We start from the raw sequence: 12,634 nt of genomic DNA, 5'->3' as shown, positions 1-12,634 counted from the left end.
CTGGGACTAGGAATGCATTACCATACCCCCACCCAGAGGACCAAAACAGTTTAAAACAGCTGATCGGTGGGGGTCCTGGTAGTTGTATTCCGACCCATCAGCTATTGATGGCCTATCCTGAGGATAGGCAATCAATTTTTAGGGACTGGACAACCCCATTAGGAGGCGGGCCCTAAGAAACACGAGTAGGAGCGCAGCCACAGGAGGCAGGATAGAGACATTATAATCAATCTGGACATTCTCCACCAACCACTCACATTAACAAGGCATTTTGGCCCACAGAATTGCTGTTTGCTGAGAGCAAAAATTTGCAGCAAAAATGCAGTATAATGTATGTGAATGAAGTTTTACAAAACCCCACGCACAAGCTGTGGAAAACTCTGCCCATATGTGAGGGCATGCTCTAGATTTTCAAATCCGCTGCATCCCCATATGTCATGGATTTCTCCACGATTTGCAGTGTTCAGGCCTTTTCTGCAGCTGAAAATATCTGCCTTGTGTTCACATCGTTTTACAATCCCACCAGATGAGCAGTTTCTGAGACACTTGTACTGCCGTGTCTGTCACCAACACTAATTCCGTGGTTGAATCCCCTCAGGTCATATTTCTTTCCTATTTAGATATTTGGACTCAATAGCAACAATTAAACCCTTTGAAATGCTTCTATGCATTGAGTTTTTTGTTGTTGGATTTATACGAAATCTAGCAGGAAAAAACCCTCTATATGAAATCAGAGGCATACAGAGTTACGTTAAGGCCCCATACACTTGCCTGGGTGCCTTATGACCGTGTACATGAGTCCTTACCCTGCTTAAAAAGCACTATGGAATATATTACTAACATACACATAATAACAATATTAATAGTCATAATACTAATAGTCACATGCGTATGTCATGCAATGGTATATCATGCAGCGCTATTTTTGCTGTCAAAATGACGGAAGCCTGATGGACCCCCTTTATAAGTCAATGGGGTCTGTCGATTACTGATCCACAGCATCATAGCTTTATAAATAGCTGTTATAAATGAAAGTCAGTGTGAACATAGACTTACAATGACTTTACAATAATAATAATAATTACTTTTATTTATATTGCACCAGCATATTTTGCAGCGCTTAACAATTAGGAAAGCAATGTACAAGTAGAATGACAAATAATATAAAGTGAGTGAGCATCAACAAACAACTAAACAAAAATGAGAACCCTACATAATAATTAGAAGAATAATCATAATAATAATAATGATAGTCTAATACTAATTTCTATTAAGTAGCGAAATCATACTTTCACGTTTTAAATTGATCATATGATACAATAAATATTCTCGTGTGTTTCCAAAAATAAAATAGTTCCTGGATCGTGTTACACTCACATACTACAGTACAACAATCGTTTCCATTATCTGTTACCAGGACACTATAAGATTCAGTGTCAGGTTACATGCTGCACACTTCAGGCTCAGAGGTTATAACTACAAGTTCCTCTGTGGGGTAGCGAGAGCGCTGCAGTTGTAGAACACAGTTGGATACTATTATTATTTTAATTTTTACTACTATTATTTTTTTTATTTTTACTACTATTATTATTTATTTTTTATTCATCTTGTTACATTTGATCTGATATCAGTCTCAATACCCAGGTTAAAGCGAGACCAAGCAGTCGCTGCCAACCTACAGTTACCAAGTGCAGCAAACTATATTTAGGAAGAACAACTCATTGCTATGAAAGGAATTCCTTTTACACTTTAACTACCAAATTGGGTTTATCTGCCAGCCCAGAAGCAGCTCTGAGTACAAGGCAGAGACAAAGCTCTTCAGAAACATATGTATCAGCTGCACTGGAAGCACCCTTGGCAAGATAAACACTAAAGTCAAAGTAAAGACCCCGTCACAGTGTCCACCGGAGGAAATAAAGTCGTGCAAGGTAAGCGACACATCATTTACTTTACTGTAATGTAATGAGAATCTTCATTAATGCCCTTATATCCTATGTGACATCACTTCACATCTCACCGACTGTACATCACTTTAGAATATGTTGCCACTATATGAACTAATATTATGATTAATTATTCTCACTGTAATGAAGAAGTATAGGTGTAATTTTGTGTTTATTAGAATATCATGTACAGGTTAAGAGATTTAAAGTTATATATTAATATGTCTCACTTTTAATGGAGAACATCCCATTTTATCATATCAAAGTAAAATATGATCCATAAGAGCTGATCTCATGTATCATTACAGCAGAGGGGGTAATGCTGAGATACATGATTGTCATCTGGACAGGGGCCCTATGGATCACCTATGTACATAGGGTCTCTATATACTAATCACGGTCATAGAGATAACTGAGGTAACCCAAATCCGGCCCCCAAAGTCATGGCCCCCAAGATTAGCTTACAGGCAATGAATTTTGACAAAATATATACTAGTCAATGTTATTGAAGACATTGTAATAATTATCTAGAGAACTTCTTTAATTGTAGAACAATAATAAGTTATAATATAATAGTAACAATGGTTTAATCTGCCATATAACTAAAGTGACTATACTCATCTGATATCACGTACATAATAATGCCTAGAGGTCTCTTAATTCACCTATAGGGAGTTGGAACGGTATACATAGATAATTAAATATATAGCAAGCTCTATAAATGGGATTGAGTATAACAATTTTGGATATTTTTATACAATTGATCAGATATATCAGCACCTGATGGTATTCTGCTTGTGGGATATGTAAGGTGTTTACTAAAAGTTTTCCAATGTATGTTAATTTCTCACTTGTACAAGGTGAATAGGTCATCAGTACATTAGATAAAGAGGTCCCTGTTTATAATGCCTATCATAAATGTTAAATCTTTGCAGAATAAAGGATTTTGGACACAGAGCAGAAAAAAAACTAGGTCAATTCTTACTTAGTTCACATGCTTCAAAGTAGTTCAGCTTCTGGGAAATTAAATTATATTAACTGTTTGTTGCTCGCCAAAAATTAAAGATAAGACTTTTGTTCTTCAGTGTGCTTAGGTTATAATGGGATATCAATTATAGATCTAATACAATGTGTATGTTGTCCTTACTGCAGAACAGCACCAGCCTATCAAGATAACCTAGCCATCATTATGGACTGTATGCCCCCGTTTATTACATATAAATTACATTCTGCATGAGAAAAGTTTATCTTGAACTTTAATCCAATTACAGTCTAACAGAAAAGCTGTACAGAAACCCAGTTTTGTGTTCAGTACATCAACCATGACTGTAACTATGAATCAAGTGTAGATGGGCAATCTGGAAAATGACAACTTTACCCCATGCATAATAGCATTGTCTTTGTTCAGGGGCATAGCCAGGATTTTGTCAGAGGGCAGTGGAGTTTAGTAGCATGGATATGGACACATGGGCTTGAATGAGTACACACGCACACATACACACACTTCCAGTCAGTCAGTACTTTCATACCAAAACTTTCATAAAAGTGCCAGCCACAGTGTCCCATAACAGTGCAAGACATATGTCCCCTATCAGTGCCAGGCACGTTCCCCCTGAGCAGTGCCAGACACATGTCCCATTTGCTGTGCAGTCACACGCCTCCATACAAGTGAAAATATATGCTTACTTACCAGTTTGAGCCTTACATGCCTCTTAACAGTGCCAGACATTATCCCACAACATGGTAGCCGCATTTTCCCTTAGTAGTGCTACTGCATTTACCCTAAGCCAAAGTGGCTTAACTCCATTCCTGACATGCATGCATGCCTAAATATACATGCAAGCACTACTATGCAGGCAGCAAGGGTAAAATAGATAACACTAGCCCCTAGTGCAAGTTTACTGTGCAAAAATATTTTAATGATAGCAGTCAGGGTAACAGTTTACTGTTAGTATCTGGGGGTACATAGCCAAGGATCTAGGGCACTGACCTCAAACGTTCAGTGCTCCAAGTGGGGAGGGGGGTTTGAATTCATCCTACATTCCCGTTACATTACGTTTCATATGGGTTTATGATAAAAGGTCTTTACCTTTGCTGTCTGCTTTTGTTCTAAGACCAATATGTGTGTATCTCGCATTGTAAGATGCCCTAATTAAGCTGAACTTGTTGGTGCAATTTAATACGCATATTGGGGCAGATTTACGAATGTGATTGCGTCTAGACCTTGTTGTAAAATGCACCCAAATGTGGTTTTAGACCTATTTATGAAACAAATGCACCAAATAGAACAGATGTTTGCGCCCCGCTAGACACTTTACAAAAATGTTTCAAAAAGAGGTATGGCTTAGCAGAAAGGTAGCATGGCCTAAAATGCATCTAAGTGCGCAAAATTTTGTGCAAAAGTAAGCCAACATGTCTAGCACGATGTGCCAAATTTATCCTAAAGTCCTCCTCATTATGTGTACTATGAAATAGTGTTTCGCAGGATTTTGCAGGGGAGTGCCATTGGCTACGAATCTCGTGACTCTGTTTAAATTGTTATAAAGGGTATAGAAGATGAATTGATGCATTTTTTTTTATTACAAACTAACCAGAAATAAGACAAGTCTAGGTGTCTGAGATACTTTTTAAGACGGATAGTATATTCGGATTGCAGGTGTGGCGGGGTTGAACTAGCCAATGGCCTTTCCTATTTTGATGTGTTTAATATGAGAAGGTTGTATATTATTGGTTAGGTGGAATTCAGATATTGATTTTGTAATGTTTGTTTTGTATGATTTTGAAGGACTTTGTATGGGAGGAGCGAGGGGTTGGTCGGGTGGGGATAAATTGTTTAATATTGTATATCATTTTTTTCAAAATTTATAATAAAAATAAATGAAACGAAAAAAAAAAAAGTATCATAAAGTGTGCGCCACTATGATAAATTTGGCGCATCTTCTGACTGCCTGTTCTAAGTTTATAGTGTCTAAATCTTAGGCAACATTAGTAAATCTGCCCTATTGTCCTCATACATTTTATTTTATAGAGGTGGCTGCACCTGATAAATTGCTTACTCAGCGCATTTCTACTATTCATATAACCTGAAAAACAAGGTATTCATGTATATCCCTGAAAAGCTGTATTCATGTATTTCCGAAACCAGCTGATCGCAGGGGATTTACTGGTGTTATTAACCCCTTCCTGCTGCAGCCAGTTTTGGCCTTTCTAGCATGGCAATTTTTTTTTTCCTCAAATCCGCCTTCCGAGAGCCATAATTTATTAACGCAGTCATGTGAGGGCTTGTTTTGTGAAGGACGTCTTGTGTTTTCTATCGGCACCATATAATGTAATCCTTAAACTTTTATTGAAAACATTTCTGGGGGAAGGAATGGAAAAAAACAGTAATTGCCATGTTTTTGCTGCTTTAAAGAGGCTCTGTCACCAGATTATAAGTGATTATAGATTGTAATGTAGATAACAACTGTGGTTTTTATTTTGAAAAACAATCATTTTTTTAGCAAGTTCGAAACAATTTTAGATTTATGCTAATTAGTTTCTTAATGACCAACTGGGCGTGTTTTTACTTTTTACCAACTGGCCGTTGTACAGAGGAGTGTATGACGCTGACCAATCAGTGACCAATCAGCGTCATACACTTCTCATTGTTCCAGCCCAGCTTCTTTCACTGCACAATCACGCTGTGCTGGAACAATAAGAAGTGTATGACGCTAATTGGTCACTGATTGGTCAGCGTCATGCACTCCTCTTCACAACGCCCAGTTGGTAAAAAGTGAAAACACGCCCAGTTGGTCATTCAGAAACTAATTAGCATAAATCTAAAATTGCTCATAACTTGCTCAAAAATTATTGTTTTGCTGTTATCTACATTACAGAACCAATCAGATTATGTAGGAGATAAGGTGCTTATAATCTGGTGACTATTCTCCCCAGTGTCAAGGGGTATGATGTGGCTTGCTCTGTGACTCTTTAACCTCTTGGACACACAGCCAATTTTTGTTTTTTCATTTTAGTTTTTTCCATTGTCGCATTCCAAGAGCAATAACTTTTTTATTTTTCCGTGGATATTATTCCTCTTTACCAAATTAAATAAGCATGCAGGCTCGCCCAAGTTGAGTGTACGCATTTAAGCTCTGTTCACATTATCATCATGGCTTCCGTTTCTAACCGAATCCATAACGCCGTGACGCATCAGTTTTAATGCATCAAAACTGATGGACCCTATTGAGCTTAATAGGATTCGTTGGGGTTTTGTCAGAGGCTCGTGTGTGAACAGAGCCTTCATCAGTCATGTGTTCTGACTGAGCTTTGCTGATGTGTTGGCAGGTAATGCTGAACAAATGTCAGACGTGCTTTTTTTTTCTAGTACATCTACTAACCCGTTTCCTTAATTATCACATTAGGCATTTAGTTGGTGCACCCACTAGTTAGTCATGTTAGGGTATATCATTTCAGCCATTGTCTAATACTTGAGGTTATTAAGATAGGATTAAAATGTGCATACCTTTTAAAAAAAATACACCACTACTAAGTACTTTCTTCTATTGACCAACTTCTTTAGTTCATTTCCATTTGTACTATTTATAAAAATACAGTCCCTTAGCTGAAGTGAAAATAAAACTTTTTCCACTCCTATTAAGTTAAAATTTTCCTTCATTATATACAGTATTAAAATGGACATCAGCTTATCCGGGAGATAGGTCTGGGAGATTTAACTATGAGGGATGCTGGTCAAAGGCCAGTACACATGAGTGAATAGAAGGAGATCATGTGATGCAACCAGCTTATTCAGCCAGGAATACTGAAGCAGGTTTGAAATAAGCAGCCAAAAGAAGAGGTTCTCCAAATCATTTTACTCAATCAATCTGTAATTTTTATATCCATGTTCTTCTGTTATGGCTCCCATATAGCACTACATTTAATTGTGGGTTTGCAAAATCAATGTTTTTATGAGGTCTTCTACTTGAAAACGTATTTTACCCTTATTTTACCACAAATTTGATTTTGTCATGAATTTGCCATGAATCACACCCATGTCAATTCAATGGGTGAAATCTGCAGTCAAAATCCACAACCAGAATCAGCATGCTGTAATTTCCATCTAGATTTTTCTGCTACGTGTGAATGAATTATACTTTGACGTCTATTTGCGGTGAAAAATCCGTATTGCAAATCCACGGCAATTCCACCACGCCTGAACGTGGCCTTAGAGACCTTTTTCCTGCCACATCCACTGTTTGTTGTAACCAGCGGGTTCTGAGCCGTAGTTAGAATCCGTACTGAAGGGATCTGTCTGGGATATAGGACATTTAATGTGGCTGTGATAAAAAGCTAAGTGGCAATCTGTACTATCTGTACTATATAAGGACAGAGGTAAATTTATTTTTTATATTAGATGATATTACATTATATTGTACCTCAAACAACAACAATATTCATTAAAAAAACCTATATTGTTAGAAGGATTTTTCACTTTCGAAGTCTTCTGACGTGTTATTTATACATATGGAGAGTCCATGAGTTGAAACTAGTAGAAATAGATTGGTTGCGCTGTGAATATTCGGAGAACGTGATTGGTTTATGTGCAGGGTAATGAACATACAGACAAGCAGTAGAAGACTGACTAAGGGCTGAGCATTTCTGTAAAGGATCTGCCAGACACAACTTCTGTGTCGACGCCCATAGGTAATCAGTCTGCACCTGCTTCTATGTCTGTGAGACTGACTCCATCTTCCACCACCCAGGATGGCAGGCTTAGGAGTGGGAGAGCCTATCACAGCCTGGCCAGACGGAGCTAGCTCCCGCCCTCTGTCTATTTATACCTGCCTTTCCTGTTCCTCCTTTGCTTGTGATTCTTCTCTGCTGGTTTCCTGGCCCTGTTGCAGCTTATTGAACTACTGATCCTCTGCTTGTGTTTGACATTGGCTTTACTGACCACTCTTCTGCTCTGAATTTTTGTACATCGCTCATCTCCTGGTTTGACTCGGCTCGTTCACTTCGCTTGTTGCTCACAGTGTCCCCGTGGGCAACTTCCCCATTTCCCTGGCTTCTTTGTACCCTTGTCTGTTTGTCTGTCGTGCACCTATTGAGTGTAGGGACCGTCGCCCAGTTGTACCCCGTCGCCTAGGGCGGGTCGTTGCAAGTAGGCAGGGACTGAGTGGCGGGTAGATTAGGGCTCACTTGTCTGTCTCCCTACCCCGTCATTACATAATCACAAGCCCATATACCTAGTCTACCCTGGTCCCTGACACTACTATGGACCCCCTTGAGACCCTGGCTCAGCAAATGCAAGGCCTCTCCCTACAGGTCCAGGCCCTGGCTCAGAGGGATAACCAGCCTGATGCTACCCTGGTAGTGCCCCTCACCTCACCTCTTGAACCCCACCTCAAGTTGCCTGACCGGTTCTCACGGGACCGGAAGACTTTTTTCTCCTTTCGGGAGAGTTGTAGGCTCTATTTTCGCTTAAAGCCCCACTCCTCTGGTTCTGAGAGCCAGCGGGTGGGTATAATTATGTCCCGGCTCCAGGACGGGCCCCAAGAATGGGCCTTCTCCTTGGCTCCTGACGCCCCTGAACTTTCCTCCGTTGATCTTTTCTTTTCTGCCCTCGGGCTCATTTATGACGAGACTGACAAGACTGCCTTTGCCGAGAGTCAGCTGGTGACCTTACGTCAGGGTAAAAGACCTGTTGAGGAGTATTGTTCTGACTTTAGGAAGTGGTGCGTAGCTTCTCGGTGGAATGACCCTGCCTTAAGGTGCCAGTTTAGATTGGGTTTGTCGAACGCCCTGAAAGACCTGCTAGTTAGCTATCCCTCTTCTGACTCCCTAGATCAGGTTATGGCTTTAGCGGTACGACTTGACCGACGTCTCAGGGAACGACGACTTGAACGTGTTTGTGTTTTCTCCTCTGACTCCCCCATGATGCCTCCCGAGGTTCCGTTGCTTCGTTCTTCCACGGAAGACTCGGAGGTACTTATGCAACTCGGGACCTCCGTGTCCCCCCAACAACGTAGAGAGTTCCGCAGGAAGAATGGTCTCTCCTTCTACTGTGGGGATGACAAGCATCAAGTGAACAACTGTCCTAGGCATAAGAATAAGCAGCCGGAAGAACTTCCACGCCTAAGTGACCATCGGGGAGGTCACTTGGGCGCACAGGTATTTCCTGTAAATATGAAACGTAATAAAATCTTGCTTCCCTTTCAGGTCTCTTTTGGTGGTAGGTCTGCTACCGGCAGTCCCTTCGTGGATTCAGGGTCTTCTGCTAATATTATGTCTGTGGCATTTGCTATGTCTCTAGCTATGCCATTGATTGATTGGCCTAAACCTGTCCCGGTAGTGGGTATCGACTCCACTCCTCTTGCTAATGATTATTTTACACAGCATACCCCTGTTTTTGAACTCCTTGTTGGCTCCATGCATTTGGAGCAGTGCTCTGTACTGGTGATGCAGGGATTATCGTCCGATTTGGTTTTAGGCCTTCCCTGGTTGCAGTTGCATAATCCCACGTTTGACTGGAATACTGGGGATCTTACCAAATGGGGTAATGAATGCATGACGTCATGTTTTTCTGTTAATTCTATTTCTCTCCCTGAGGAGGTGAACACTCTACCTGAGTTTGTTCAGGACTTCGCTGATGTTTTCTCTAAAGAGGCCTCCGAAGTGTTACCACCTCATAGAGAATATGATTGCGCAATTGATTTGGTACCAGGAGCTAAGCTCCCTAAGGGTAGGATATTTAATCTCTCTTGTCCCGAACGTGAAGCCATGAGAGAGTATATCCAGGAATGCCTGGCCAAGGGTTACATTCGCCCCTCTACTTCTCCGGTAGGTGCTGGCTTCTTCTTCGTAGGGAAGAAGGATGGTGGTCTTAGGCCATGCATTGACTACCGTAACTTGAATAAGGTCACTGTAAGGAACCAGTATCCCCTTCCTTTGATTCCTGATCTCTTTAATCAGGTTCAGGGGGCCCAATGGTTCTCTAAGTTTGATCTACGAGGGGCTTATAACCTTATCCGCATCAAAGAGGGGGATTAGTGGAAGACTGCGTTTAACACGCACGAAGGTCATTTCGAATACCTCGTCATGCCCTTTGGGTTGTGTAATGCTCCCGCGGTCTTCCAGAATTTCATAAATGAGGTTTTAAGAGACTACCTGGGGGTATTTCTTGTAGTGTACCTTGATGACATACTTGTGTTTTCCAAGGACTGGTCTTCCCAAATTGAGCATGTCAGGAAGGTGTTCCAGGCCCTTTGGGAAAACAAACTGTTTGCTAAGACCGAAAAATGTGTGTTTGGGGTGCAGGAGATACAGTTTTTGGGTCAAATCCTCACTCCTCATGAATTCCGCATGGACCCCGCCAAGGTCCAGGCTGTGGCGGAATGGGTCCAACCTGCCTCCCTGAAGGCGTTACAGTGCTACCTGGGGTTCGCTAATTATTACAGGAGATTTATTGCTAACTTCTCGGTCATCGCCAAGCCTCTTACGGATCTCACTCGCAAAGGTGCTGATCTCCTCCACTGGCCTCCTGAGGCTGTCCAGGCTTTTGAGGTCCTTAAGAAGTGCTTTATCTCGGCCCCAGTGCTGGTTCAGCCCAACCAAATGGAGCCATTTATCGTGGAGGTTGACGCGTCCGAGGTGGGAGTGGGGGCTGTCTTGTCCCAGGGTACCAGGTCCCTCACCCATCTCCGTCCCTGTGCCTACTTCTCCAGGAAGTTCTCGCCCACTGAGAGTAACTATGATATTGGCAACTGCAAACTCTTAGCCATTAAATGGGCATTTGAAGAGTGGCGCCACTTCCTGGAGGGGGCTAGGCACCAGGTAACGGTCCTTACCGACCACAAGAATCTGGTTTTCCTAGAATCTGCCCGGAGGATAAACCCGAGACAAGCTCGATGGGCGTTTATTTTTTTACTAGATTCAACTTTTTGGTCACCTATAGGGCTGGGTCTAAAAATATTAAGGCTGATGCACTGTCGCGTAGCTTCATGGCCAGCCCTCCTTCGGAGGAAGATCCTGATTGTGTTTTGCCTCCAGGTATAATCAATTCCTCTATTGATTCTGATTTAGTCTCTGAAATTGCGGCTGATCAAGGTTCAGCTCCCGGGAACCTTCCTGAGAACAAGCTGTTTGTTCCCCTGCAATTCCGGCTAAGGGTACTTAGGGAAAATCATGACTCTGCACTATCTGGCCATCCAGGCATCCTGGGTACCAAGCACCTAATTGCCAGAAACTATTGGTGACCTGGGTTGCTCAAAGACGTTAAGGCCTACGTCGCCGCTTGTGAAGTTTGTGCTAGGTCCAAGACTCCCAGGTCCCGACCTGCGGGCTTACTATGTTCTTTGCCCGTTCCCCAGAGACCTTGGACCCATATCTCCATGGATTTCATCACCGATTTGCCTCCATCTCAAGGCAAGTCGGTGGTGTGGGTTGTAGTAGACCGCTTCAGTAAGATGTGCCACTTTGTGCCCCTCAAGAAACTACCCAATGCTAAGACGTTAGCTACCTTGTTTGTCAAACACATCCTGCGTATCCATGGGGTCCCTGTCAATTTTGTTTCTGACAGAGGGGTACAATTTGTTTCATTGTTTTGGAGAGCCTTCTGTAAAAAGTTGGAGATTGATCTGTCCTTTTCCTCTGCCTTCCATCCTGAAACTAATGGCCAAACTGAGAGGACTTATCAGTCTCTAGAACAATATTTAAGGTGTTTTATCTCTGACTGTCAATATGATTGGGTCCCATTCATTCCCGTCGCCGAATTTTCCCTTAATAACCGGGTCAGTAACTCGTCAGGGGTCTCCCCCTTTTTCTGTAATTTTGGGTTTAATCTACAATTCTCCTCCATTTCACTTGGTAGTTCCAGCAATCCCGAGGTAGATGTCGTTCATCGGGAACTGTGCACAGTCTGGGCCCAGGTTCAGAAGAACCTAGAGGAGTCCCAGAGCATACAAAAGACTCAGGCAGATAGAAGACATTCTGCTAACCCCTTGTTTTGTGGTCGGGGATCTGGTGTGGCTATCGTCAAAAAATTTGCGCCTTAACGTTCCGTCCAAGAAGTTTGCTCCCCGGTTTATAGGGCCATACAAGGTCATTGAAGTCCTTAACCCTGTCTCCTTCCGACTGGAGTTGCCCCCGTCTTTTCGAGTACACGACGTGTTTCATGCCTCCCTCCTTAAACGCTGCTCCCCGTCCTTGGCTCCCTCGAGGAAACCTCCGGTCCCTGTTCTCACCCCTGAGGGGGTAGAATTCGAGGTGGCCAAGATTGTGGACAGCAGGATGGTCCAAGGCTCCCTCCAGTACCTGGTCCATTGGAGGGGATACGGGCCTGAGGAGAGGACTTGGGTACTCGCCCGGGATGTTCACGCTGGGGTATTGCTCAGGAGGTTCCACCTTCGTTACCCCAATAAACCAGGTCCACCTAGAAAGGGTCCGGTGGCCCCTCATAAAAGGGGGGGGGTACTGTAAAGGATCTGCCAGACACAACTTCTGTGTCGACACCCATAGGTAATCAGTCTGCACCTGCTTCTATGTCTGTGAGACTGACTCCATCTTCCACCACCCAGGATGGCAGGCTTAGGAGTGGGAGAGCCTATCACAGCCTGGCCAGACGGAGCTAGCTCCCGCCCTCTGTCTATTTATACCTGCCTTTCCTGTTCCTCCTTTGCTTGTGATTCTTCTCTGCTGGTTTCCTGGCCCTG

General features: G+C 42.6%; 1 protein-coding gene across 1 annotated transcript in view; it reads left to right on the top strand.

Moving 5' to 3' along the window:
• The first annotated feature begins 1,771 nt into the window (after positions 1–1,771).
• The window catches only part of SMPX (small muscle protein X-linked), a 107,260-nt gene continuing 96,397 nt past the window's right edge, over positions 1,772–12,634 (top strand). The window contains exon 1 of the mRNA XM_075850789.1: positions 1,772–1,928. The gene's annotated coding sequence lies outside the window, so the exon portion shown is untranslated. The remainder of the gene's footprint in view (positions 1,929–12,634) is intronic.

This window comes from Rhinoderma darwinii, chromosome 2 (assembly GCF_050947455.1).
Source record: "Rhinoderma darwinii isolate aRhiDar2 chromosome 2, aRhiDar2.hap1, whole genome shotgun sequence".
Classification (NCBI taxonomy): domain Eukaryota; kingdom Metazoa; phylum Chordata; class Amphibia; order Anura; family Rhinodermatidae; genus Rhinoderma; species Rhinoderma darwinii.
The sequence above is the reverse complement of the archived record's forward strand: the minus strand, read 5'-3'. Positions and strand labels throughout refer to the sequence as shown.